Source organism: Triticum aestivum, chromosome 2D, assembly GCF_018294505.1.
Source record: "Triticum aestivum cultivar Chinese Spring chromosome 2D, IWGSC CS RefSeq v2.1, whole genome shotgun sequence".
In the NCBI taxonomy this organism is placed as follows: Eukaryota; Viridiplantae; Streptophyta; class Magnoliopsida; order Poales; family Poaceae; genus Triticum; species Triticum aestivum.
In genome coordinates, this window is record NC_057799.1 from 125025062 (window position 1) to 125037102 (window position 12041).

Sequence of the window (12041 nt, forward strand, 5' to 3'; positions counted from 1 at the left end):
AATGATGAGCTTATCATGTAGTTCTATTCAACAGCTCACTTCTACCCAGATGGGAGAATTGTATGGATGACTGAAGGTACAAGGTATCAGTCTATAGTTGCTGAATGGGCCAAGCTTATCAATGCCCCTGAAGAGCACGAGGATGACATTGTTGTCTATGCCAAGCGCAAGAAATATCACAACTCCATGGCCAACATGTACAAGGAAATTCCTGACAAGGCCTTGGAAACACGCAAGCTAGGCTCAGTGTACTATATGTTGTCTGGACTGGCCACCATGAACAATATTGAGGCACACCTTGTTGCCCAAATCAGGAGATCATAGGATGATCAGAGGGCACTCCATCAACTTGCTTCAACTGTTTGATGTGCCACAGAAATTCAAGGTGATGGGCTTGATAGTTGAAACCATCAAGAGAACTGCAGCAGACCAAAACAGATCATGTGGGTATGCTCCACACATTTAGATGCTCATCAACTCCAAGATGGGCAAAGGCATGTATCTCCTGGATAAAGAGCACCTTCCCTTGAGACCTGATCATGAGGACAACACGATTGTTATGGATGCTTCAGATCCTACATCAGTAGAGGCTCAAGAGAAGAGAGAGAAGGCAACCAGCATGCCAAGTGTTGAAGAGGCATCCCAAGTTTTTCTCAAGTATAAACAAGATCAACTTAGCTATCTCATTCAGGCTACTTTGAGGATTGAGAATGGCTTGGCCAACCTGACTCAAAATCAAGAGAGTCTTGAGAGAATTTTTGAGACAAAACTTCATGACTTGGATGTTAAGGTGACAGAAATTCAGACTTCTGTGGAGAAGATCCAAGAAGAGCTTGAGGATAGGAGTGAAAAGACCACTACCGATGCTTATCAAAGGGTGCCCAGAAGGCAGAGGTCTGCAGCAGTGCCAGTGACAGACACTAGAGCTACAACTTCATCTCCTGCAGCCACAACTTTAGTTGCCCCTCCAGTTGCAACTCCACCAGCGTCCACAACCTCTTCAGATGCATTTATTGCAGGACTCCTCTCCATGCCACCTTCGCACTTCGGAGCTCCTGCAGATCAAGCTTAGAGATCCGCATAGCACTATGCATTTTCAAGCTTTTTGATAACTTGTTTCCAAAGGGGGAGAAAGTGTATATATCATAGGCTTAGAGAGAGAGAGTGCTTTGCTTCTTTTTGTCTCTCTTGCTACTTATTTGCTTGCTTGTTTGGTTGATACTTTATATTTATGTGTGTGTGAGATACTTGTATGGTCATGTGTTTGATCATATCATAATTTAATGTTTGTGCTTGAATGATGATATTCTCTATCTCTCATGTATGATCATTCACACTTTGTCTTGGTGATGAGTGCATGTTTCATATTCTATCATTTTGAGCGCTCCACCAAGATGTATGTGACATGGAAGAGTAACCCATGATCCTAATCGATTGTGCATTTGCATTCAAAAGAAATCTTAAATAGAGCACAAATTTAGGGGGAGCTCTTGCTTATCACATACTTATCAAAGCGACGATGTATTTCATTCTTATTATCATTTGTCAAAGCTTTGATCTATATGTTGTCATCAATTACCAAAATGGGGGAGACTGAAAGTGCAACTAATCCCTGGGTGGTTTTGGTAATTCTTAACAACATATAGCTCATTGAACTAATATTCTTTCGAGATAATCATTTTAGAAAGTTCAATGTTTGGCATGGCATGGACTAGAGATGTGGACCCCTCAAAATGCTAAGGACACATATTGGCACAAGCTCAAGACTCTACATTTTCATTTTAGTGATCCAAGATCACATTGAGTCCATAGGAAAAGCCAATACTATTAAAAGGGGATGATGTGTTGCTTAATGGCTTGCTTGCTCAAAATGCTTAGTGATATGCTCCAAAAGCCCTCAACCACTTTCTCATTTCCACATATGTCCTAAACCTAAAGTCAAACTCGGCCCCACCGATTTGATCTATCCGGTGCCACCGAGTTCACTTGACATAGCCACTGCCAGAAACCCTAATCAGTTCGGTCTCACCGATAGGGATCTCGGTCTCACCAAGATGGGATTGCAAACTCTCTGTTTCCCTTCGTAACGTTTCGGTCTCACCGAACTGAGCGATCGGTCCCACCGAGTTTGCCTGACCAACTCTCTGTTCGACTAATACTGAAATCGGTCTCACCGAGTTCATGTGATCGGTCTCACCGAGATTAAGTTATGCCCTAACCCTAACACAATCGGTCCCACCGAGTTGGTCCCACCGAAAAGCCTGACGTTCACATTTTGAACTGAATCGGTCTGACCGAGTTTCACTATTCAGTCCCACCGAGTTTGGTAAATTGTGTGTAACGGTTAGATTTTGTGTGGAGGCTATATATACCCCCTCCACCCTTCCTCCATTTGTGGGGAGAGCCATCAGAACGTGCCTACACTTCTAGCATTCATTTTCTGAGAGAGAACCACCTACTCATCTGTTGAGACCAAGACATTCCAATCCAACCACAAGAATCTTGATCTCTAGCCTTCCCCAAGTTGCTTTCCACTCAAATCATCTTTCCACCATACCAAATCTATGAGAGATAGTTGAGTGTTGGCGAGACTATCATTTGAAGCACAAGAGCAAGGAGTTCATCATCAACACACTATCTATTACCTTTTGGAGAGTGGTGTCTCCTAGATTGGTTAGGTGTCAGTTGGGAGCCTCCGTCAAGATTGTGGAGTTGAACCAAGGAGTTTGTAAGGGCAAGGAGATCGCCTACTTCGTGAAGATCTACCCAAGTGAGGCAAGTCCTTCGTGGGCGATGGCCATGATGGGATAGACAAGGTTGCTTCTTCGTGGACCCTTCATGGGTGGAGCGCTCCATGGACTTGCGCAGCCGTTACCCTTCGTGGGTTGAAGTCTCCATCAACGTGGATGTACGATAGCACCACCTATCGGAACCACGCCAAAAATCTCCATGTCTACATTGCGTTTGCTCACTCCAAACTCCTCCCCTTTACCTTCATATGCAATGATTTAGATTCCGCTGCTATACTCTTTGAATTGCATGTGTAGGTTGATTGCTTGACTTGTGATAAGTTGCTAAAATCTGCCAAGACTTAAAATTGGGAAAAGGCTAGATTTTTATTTGGTCAAGTAGTCTAATCACCCCCCCCCCCCTCTAGACATACTTCCGATCCTACAACATTGTGTACCATGCAGGTCGGGTCTTCGCGGTAACAACCCAGGGGGGTTGCTTCGTATGGGTTACGTCATATGGTATGCGAGCTGGCAAATGAAATTCAGTCTTTATGTAGATACATTCGTGTTGACATTTCCATCCGGTATCACATGTTTTGCAGGAGCGAGCCACCCCCCTATCAGAATCAATCCGCCTAATATTTGCATTGGACATGTTATTACATGGAACCTTTTAACTGACCCTCAACGCTTGGGACGTAATATGTTGTTATTCCATGTCAATAGTCCCAGTTCAGGTGTTACCATAAACTACTCCGATCGAACCCTGGCGATGCACCCAAGTACTGCTTCGGGATTGAATCCTCAAAAGTTGTAATGCATTAAACCTCAACTTGACCGGACGTATGTGACATTTTGTGTTCAGGTATGCTATGTGAGCTATACCAGATGGACGGCAACGTGATAGACCTCCATGATGCTATTTGGGAGCCAGCATACAATCTTGGCGAACACTCTATTTTTATTGGGGAAAACTACCCAATAGTCAGAAGGATGCCACCTTCGGTGCACGATGCCTAGGGCTTGCCGTTCATGAACCATTGGTGCGTATTCGCAATGTACCGCTGGAAAGAAACCTGCGAAGGCCCTCTGCCTGATTTATGTCGCTTCAGCTTTGATGGGACCTCTTCATGGGGTATTGATACATCCATTTTGCATCATGTTTTGCTACTGTTATTTATTATGTTTTGGATTGTTATTTCATTTTATGATGCAATTCTAATGCCTTTCTCTCTTAATTTGCAAGTTTTACATGAAGAGGGAGATTGCCGGCAGCTGGAATTCTGGACCTAAAGAAGCTACAACATAGTTGGATATTCTCCACAACTCCAAATGACCTAAAAAATTATGGAGAATTATTTTGGAATACATAGAAAATATTGGCGAGAGAATTACCAGAAAGGGGGCCACCATGGAGCGACGAGCTCAGGGGCGTGCCCTACCCCCAGGGCGCGCCCTATGAGCTCATGGGCACCCCAGCAGACCACTGGTGCCCATCTTTTCCTATGTGATGCTATTTGCCCTGGAAAAAAAATAGAAGAACACTTTTGGGACAAAGCGCCACCGTCTCGAGGCGGAACCTGGGCAGGAGCACTTTTGCTCTCCGGCGGAGCGATTCCGCCGGGGAAACTTCCCTCTGGGAGGGGGAAATCAAAGCCATTGACATCACCAATGATCCTATCATCATGGGAGGACCAATCTTCATCAACGTCTTCACCAGCACCATCTCATATCAAACCCTAGTTCATCTCTTGTATTATGTTTGTCCCAAGACCTCAGATTGGTACCTGTGGGTTGCTAGTAGTGTTGATTACATCTTGCACTTGATCCTAGTTGGTTTATTTGGTGGAATACTATATGTTCAAATCCTTAAGCATATTCAATACCCCACCGATCTCGAACATGAATATGATTTGTGAGTAGTTACTTTTGTTCTTGAGGACATGGGAGAAGTCTTGTTATAAGTAATCATGTGAAGTTGGTATTCGTTCAATATTTTGATGATATGTATATTGTTGCTTCCTTTAGTGGTGTCATGTGAACGTCGACAACATGAAACTTCACCATAATTGGGCCTAAGGGAAGCATTGTGGAGTAATAACTAGATGATAGGTTGCTAGAGTGACAGAAGCTTAAAACCTAGTTTATGCGTTATTCCGTAAGGGGATGATTTGGATCCATATGTTTCATGCTATGGTTAGATTTATCTTAATTCTTCTTTTGTAGTTGCGGATGCTTGCGAGAGGTGGTAATCATAAGTGGGTTGCTTGTTCAAGTAAGAACAGAACCCAAGCACTGGTCCACCCACATATCAAATTATCAAAGTAGCGAAAGCGAATCAACTAAACATGATGAAAGTGACTAGACAATAATTCACATGTGTCCTCGAGAACGCTTTACTTATTATAAGAGAACGTTCCAGATTGTCCTTTGCTATAAAAAGAATTGGGCCACCTTGCTGCACTTTTGTTACTATTGCTACTTGTTACGATTTACCTTGCTACAAAACTACCTATCGCCGCTACATTCAGTACTTGCAGAGAATACCTTGTTGAAACCCGCTTATCATTTCCTTCTGCTCCTCGTTGGGTTTGACACTCTTACTTATTGAAAGGACTATGATTGATCCCCTATACTTGTGGGTCATCAGGTATGCGACTAAGCAGTTGCAAAAGATATCCTGCTGCCCACCACTGTGGATCGTGCCATCTATGAGAAACTGCTGGGACTGGAACAATGAAGTCCAGCACGTCATGTAAGGCGAAAGTGACAGGACAGGACAAACTTAGGTTTTTGTTGCCTACCTATTTTCGCCTTCAAGAAAGACGCTACAACTGCAATTTATGTAAACATTGGTACTCCATAGACGCCTGTTTAACTAGCATTTTACCAAACAAGTGCTGTGAAAGTTAGATTATAACACGCCTCAAGAAAAGGCGTCTTTATACCTTTTTTGGTTTGCCCACTATGTACTTAAATGTGGTCAACTTTAAAACTCCCCATTTAAAGTTTACAACTCCAAGTCACCACGAAATCACACTTATCAAAGCCTGCATGCGCAACTTCCATTTCCCAAGTCTCTGTGGAAACACCTAATGGTCTGGCATCCTCTCATTGGCATACACGCCGAATCAAAATACGCGGCTAGAGCACACGAATCGCCAACACATCTATAAAATGGTACCTCCGTGTGCTCGGGAATCACTTCACTTTCCTCCTCATCATGATCCATAGTTGTCACCAAAAGAACAAGCCTTTCTTCTTCTCGTTGCTGGCGTCTACCATGGCCCTTCGAGGGATCTCTGGGTGGAGAAATAACCATGGAGCATTAACCAAGGTTGCAGAAGCAAAAGAGAGGTCCCGACACCTCATGGCGGCCACAGGGGTAGGAAAGGGCTCTAAGAAGCGCACTCATCCCCGGGGAGAGCAGGCAGGTGAGGGCTCTAAGAAGCACACTCTTCCCAGGGGCGAGCAGGCAGGCGAGGGCTCTGACAAGCGCACAAGTCCCGGGGGAGAGCAGGCACATGAGGGCTCTGACGAGCGCACTTGTCCTGGGGGCAAGTGGGAACGCGAGGGATCTGACAAGTGCACTTGTCCCGGAGGTGAACAGTCCTTCCCCCGCGATGACATGCCCGTTGAGAAGATCACCGGCTGGGCGAAGCTGAGCAATGCCGCATTGGACAAGGCGACCGCTCTCATCGAGAAACTTATGGATGGCAAGGAGAAGGCGACTGCTCTCATCGTGAAACTTATGGATGAGAAGGAGAAGCTCTGCATCAAGCGAGACCTGCTGAAGGAGGAGATTGCCAGATCAGAAAGCTACACGAGGAGAGAAAGGCCTCACTGCAGGAGGCGGCCGCCGTCATCATCGAACTAATGGATGAGAAAGAGAAGCTCAACATCGAGCGCGACTTGCTGATGGATGAATCCATGACTTCTTTGAAGCAACGTCGTGAAGACATCAAAGAGATCATGGGGGCTCGCGTTGAGAACGCCAAGGCCATGAACATAATGAAGAAGATGGTGGAGGAGAGGCAAGAGGAGATGACGTTCGTGGAGGCGATTAAGAAGGAGATTGAGGAAATACTTGCCGAGCAACCCATCATGAATGCGGCTGTAAACTAAGTATAGAGCATCGACCCCTATCGTTGTAAGCGTTTACTGAATTCGTCCTAGTGTTAAAAGTTAACTAAATTGTCCCGGTGTTAAAAGTTATCTGAATCTTTGCAGTTAGTTGAATTTGTCTCAGTGTTCAAATTTAACTGCATCTTTCCAGTTAACTGAATATGTCCTGGTATTAAAAGTTAACCGAATTTTTTAGTTAACTAAAGGGAACCTGGTGTTAAAAGTTATCTGAATTTTCAGTTAAATGAATTTGTCTCAGTGTTCAAATTTAAATGAATCTTTCCAGTTCACTGAATCTGTCCTGGTGTTAGAAGTTTACTGAATTTATCAGTTAACTGAAGGACACCTGTTGTTCGCTGGATTTTTCAGTTAACTCAATATGTCTAAGTGTTGAAATTTAAATGAATCTTTCCAATTCACTGAATCTGTCCTGGTGTTAAAATTTTACTGAATTTCTCAGTTAACTAAATCTGTCGCGTGAAAAGTTTACTGGATTTTCCCTCTATCCTCATGTTAAAAGTTTACTGAATTTTTCAGGTAACTGATTTTTTCAGTTAACTGAATCTGACATGAAAGAGGCCATGGACGTAATGACGAAGTTAGTGGGGGAGGTGATGAAGGAGTTGGAGGAACTAAGCGCCAAAATCCTTAGGGCAAACTAAGTAGACAGCAAAGACCCCTATTGTTTGTTTGCGTTTACTGAATTTGTCCTACTTTTTATAGTTAACTAAAATTTTCAGTTCACTGAATTTGTATCAGTGTTCAAAGTTAACCGAATCTTTCTAGTTAACTGAATTTGTGTTATTGTCCAAAGTTAACTCAATCCTTCGAGCTAACTGATTTTTTCTAGCTGTTATAAGTTAAGTGAAGAATTCTTCAGTCAACCTGCTATTCAAATTTAACTGAAACATTCCAATTAACTCAATTTGTCCTACTGTTAAAAGTTAACTAAATTCTTTAGTTAACTGAATTTGTCCTACTGTTCAGATTTAACTGAAACATTCAAGTTGACTGAATTTGTTCTTGTGTTCAATTTAACTGAATAGCAAAGAAAGAAAAACAACATTGATAACTTCTTCGTTGCATATCGTAGCATTTCAGACACATAGCAAGTTCACATCATACAAAATCAACAAAAAGCAACATTGATAAATTGCTAACTTATATGCTTAAATGTATACCTAATCAGCATACCTAACTAGGCTTCACTTGTTCTGTAACTTCTTCAGTTCTTCAAAAGCTCCGATCGGCAGGAATAAAACAATGCTAAACCAGTCACGCCTAAATTAATAGTCATACCAAACCACCGAAGTCCCTCTGCTTCTCCAAGCGCACGACGATGGTGATGCAGGGAGCCACCGCCCGCAGAGCCCACTCCCAGTCGACGTGAGATAGCTCGTCAAAGACGGTGTCCAATGGCACGAATGGATTCCGGTGATGAAGCCCGGAGAGGATTCGACCAGCAACAGCGACGGCACCCCGAACTCCCTCCTTGTCCAGCGCCTCCCCCACCACCCTGCGGAGACGGTTCAGTTCCTCAGAGAGATAGATGAAGAAGGAGACCAGGTCCGGAAGCTGCAGCTCGTAGGAGTCGATGGGGTGATCGAACGGGTTTAGCCCGACAGCCGACATGGTCATGTTGGCACAACATTATGCATCATGACGCTTCAACACCTACCTTGTAACATGATCCAGCAAGTTGTTGAGGCAACCCTGGACCTCCTCATGATCGACCCACTTGCGCTCCAGCGTAGCTGCCACTTCCTGGAACAACGCCGACGATGCCTGAAGCATCTTAGTGGTGGGCTCCTGCCACTTCTGAAGCTCCATGAACTGCCGGTCATAAAGGAGGAGCAAGTCACTCTTCTCCTTCCTGAGCTCATAGAGCTCCATGTCCTTGGCCTAGAGCTATGCATCCTTGGCCTAAAGCTCCTCTATCAGGCGACTCGGCTCAGACACGGAGATCTCGTGCGCCACCATGGAAACTGGTAGAAGGAATGGGGAGGGCAAAAAGGCTAAGCTATCTACGGCAATGCGAAGGGAGCCAGAGCAAGAAGATGGAGGTCTGCTGCCTGATCCAAGAGATCGAAGAGGTCCTGAAGTGGAGAAGTGGAAACCCCAGTCCATACCCTTTCACATCAGCGTGTTTTAATGCAAGAGTCATGATGACCTGTCGCGCCCAAGACCAAAGCAACGCAACGGTGGATATTTTACCACGCAGCCGATAGCGACAAACAAGAAGGCGGTATGAGTCCTAAAAAATGCCTTACGATCAGGCGTCTCTCTTGTGGTCTTGTACATGCCTAGTTGAAACCCGCGGTAGCCATTCAACTGAACACGCTGTAATATTAGGTGTTTCTAGTATTGTGGTCAAACGCTAAATGATTTGGCGTATTAAACATTGCAACGCCTTACGGTTGGGTGGATTTGGCGGTTGGCACGCTGGCAACCGGTCGTTGGCGTCGGTCAAAGGTGCCTTTGAGGGGCGGCGCTACTGCGTGCAATTGACGTGCCAGCCAGTCAGGCGCGAATGGGGGGTTAGGCGGCGAAATAAGTTTTTTGGGGGGTCAGTTCGTGAAATAAGGACCTCCAGGGGTCATTTAGTAAAAATAATACGCACTCTTTGGAGTGACACACCATTGTATGAAATGCTCGACAGCAGCCCTATTTTTGGGTGCAAAAAACATGATGGAGTAAAAAAATGTCACACAACGCTTTATTGGCACAAGCAAACGTTGTCTCCAACAACAACCCTATAATAGAGCACAAAATCGCTTTTGGGGGGCATGAAATAGGGCAAAACTACTCCAACAGCTACCCTAAAATAGGCCGGGAGCGACATTGAGTGTACAAGGGTTGGTGGCGGGGTACGAGGAGCCAACCATGGTGCGCGGCGGCTGGCAGGCGGGCGTATCCGAGGGTTTCCGATTGCGGGTGGGCGTCCAGAAGTAGCCTTGTATTTTTGGGCAGCCACCCGACTACCTATATTTGCTGCACGAGGAGCCTCTTTATTGGGCTGCCCAAAAAAATTTGAATTTCTCTTAGGATCGGTAGCTGTTGGAGGCCAATTTTTTGCCCTCTCAATGCCTAGAAACGTCATGTGCCCGAAAATAAGGTTGTTGTTGGAGATGCTCTAACTTCTGTATTTTTCAAGCTAACTTAGCTCGCAAAAACATATGGACGGAAACCGCAGTAGGTTGTGCCCTGAAACCGAATGATAGAGGTGAGAGGTTACAAATAGTAAGCAAAATAATCTAAGTCATATGCTCACAAGGTGGTGCACAAAAGTTGAGCACTTACACATCTATCACATAAGACTTTTGTTTTTGTCAAAAACCCAATTGCTTTTTTATCCATATAAATCCATACAAAGTATATAAGCTAGTATCTGGCATTTCATTTAGGTTAGTATATTGGCTAGCTGGATACATTTGACTATCAGCAAACTTGGAACTACTACATCCAGCAGCAAAACTGAACATTTGCTGGCAATGATTAAACATGCGAAAACTGAAATACTCCCTCTATATTAATTATAATAAGGGCATCTTGAACGCTGACCTCCAAAACAGACAGTGTATATGTCCGCAGCCGTGGATAGTGATACGAAAACCGGCCATCCAACCATCCCCACATATATTTTATACCGGATTTCAAAAACCAGACGAAATACATGCAAACCAGGTGATTTTCATCTAAACCGGAGCACATTCATTACATTGGACATAATTTCATTAAACAAAAGCGACCACAGCTAAACTTAGTCTAAAGGCAGCGCACGTCCTCCAAGTCCTTGTTGTTTCCGTACGTGCCCATGTCGGGCGGCCATGTCCATGTTCGCCGGCCGGCTGAGCCCGCGGAGTTAAAGTGCGGTCACCGGCAAGGAAGAGTAGGACATGGGACACGACTGGCTCACGAGACTCGAAGCCTCGCCATCTCCCATGCCCTAGTCCTCCTCGTCGGAGTGCACGACCTATCCGTCGCCGGTGGACATGGGGTCGATGATGGATGTGGACGTGGTGGCACACTCATCATGGAACCAACGCCAACGAAGCATCGTTGGCGGGCGAAGGACTCGCAGCTGTCGGCGCTCTCGTCCGCGATTGCCTGCGCCTCTAGTGCCACCTCCGCGTCTGGTTGCGCCACGACCGTGTTGCAGAAATGCCCGCTGCTCGGGGACAAAGTTTGGGGTTCTCCACGGCCATGGCCGCCGCAGCCTCCTCGCTCACGAGCTCGCCGTAGATTTGGCCCTCCGCAAGCCAGTGCTGCTCAAGGGGAGAGAGGTTGTACCACTGCTCCTCATGCACCTGCCGGAACACCGAGAACGGTTGTGGCACCAGCTTCTCCTGCGCCATGGCATCATTGAAGTGCGCATGTGCCTGCTCCATGGTGAAGCCGGCATGGAACAACACGGGCTGGAGCACCGACTCACATCGGAGCCCGTCTTCATTGTCTGGTTGTTGTCAGAGACCTCCAGGGAGCTAGCCGGCAAGCCAGCCTCTATCCACCTAGCACGGCGGCCCTGCCATCCGACGCAAGGGCAGCCAGCTCGTGCTTCGGCTCCATTGAGAGGCTCTCTCCCACAACACGCTAGAGCTCATGGTCATGGCGGAGGTGGAGCATGGAGGAAGATGTGAAGCGGGACGTGGTGTGGTGCAGTTTGTGCAGGGTGTGGCCTCATTTAAATAGCGGATGTGGTGTGGTGCAGTTTGTGCCGGGTGTGGCCTCGTTTAAATAGCGGATGACGGCCAGGCTAAGCGGCGGAGTGTATCAATGTGGGCGCTGAGTAGGTTTCTCGTCGATGAGCCTGTCTAATGATGGCAGGTAGACACACTAGCAGCCGTTTGAATGCGGTAAATATCCGTCTCGTCCCATCTAGTAATGGCTCTCGGCATTTAACAGACGCGAACACCGGGATGCGGTAGATATCCGTCTCGTCCCATCTAGTAATGGCTCTCGGCATTTAACAGACGCGAACACCGGGATGCGACGCGGGCGGCGCTCTGAGCCGGTGCGCCGCTTCAATGTCAGCACTAGTTAGAGGTCACGTCCGCTTTGGACCGGCATGAATGCGGCGTTGGCACTCTGGAGCGGCATGAATGCACGGCAAACCTTCGCGCTGTAGAGGGCGCGGGCAAGGGGGAGGGTTTTGGGTGGGTTCGGGGTGTCGCACGCGTGCATGAC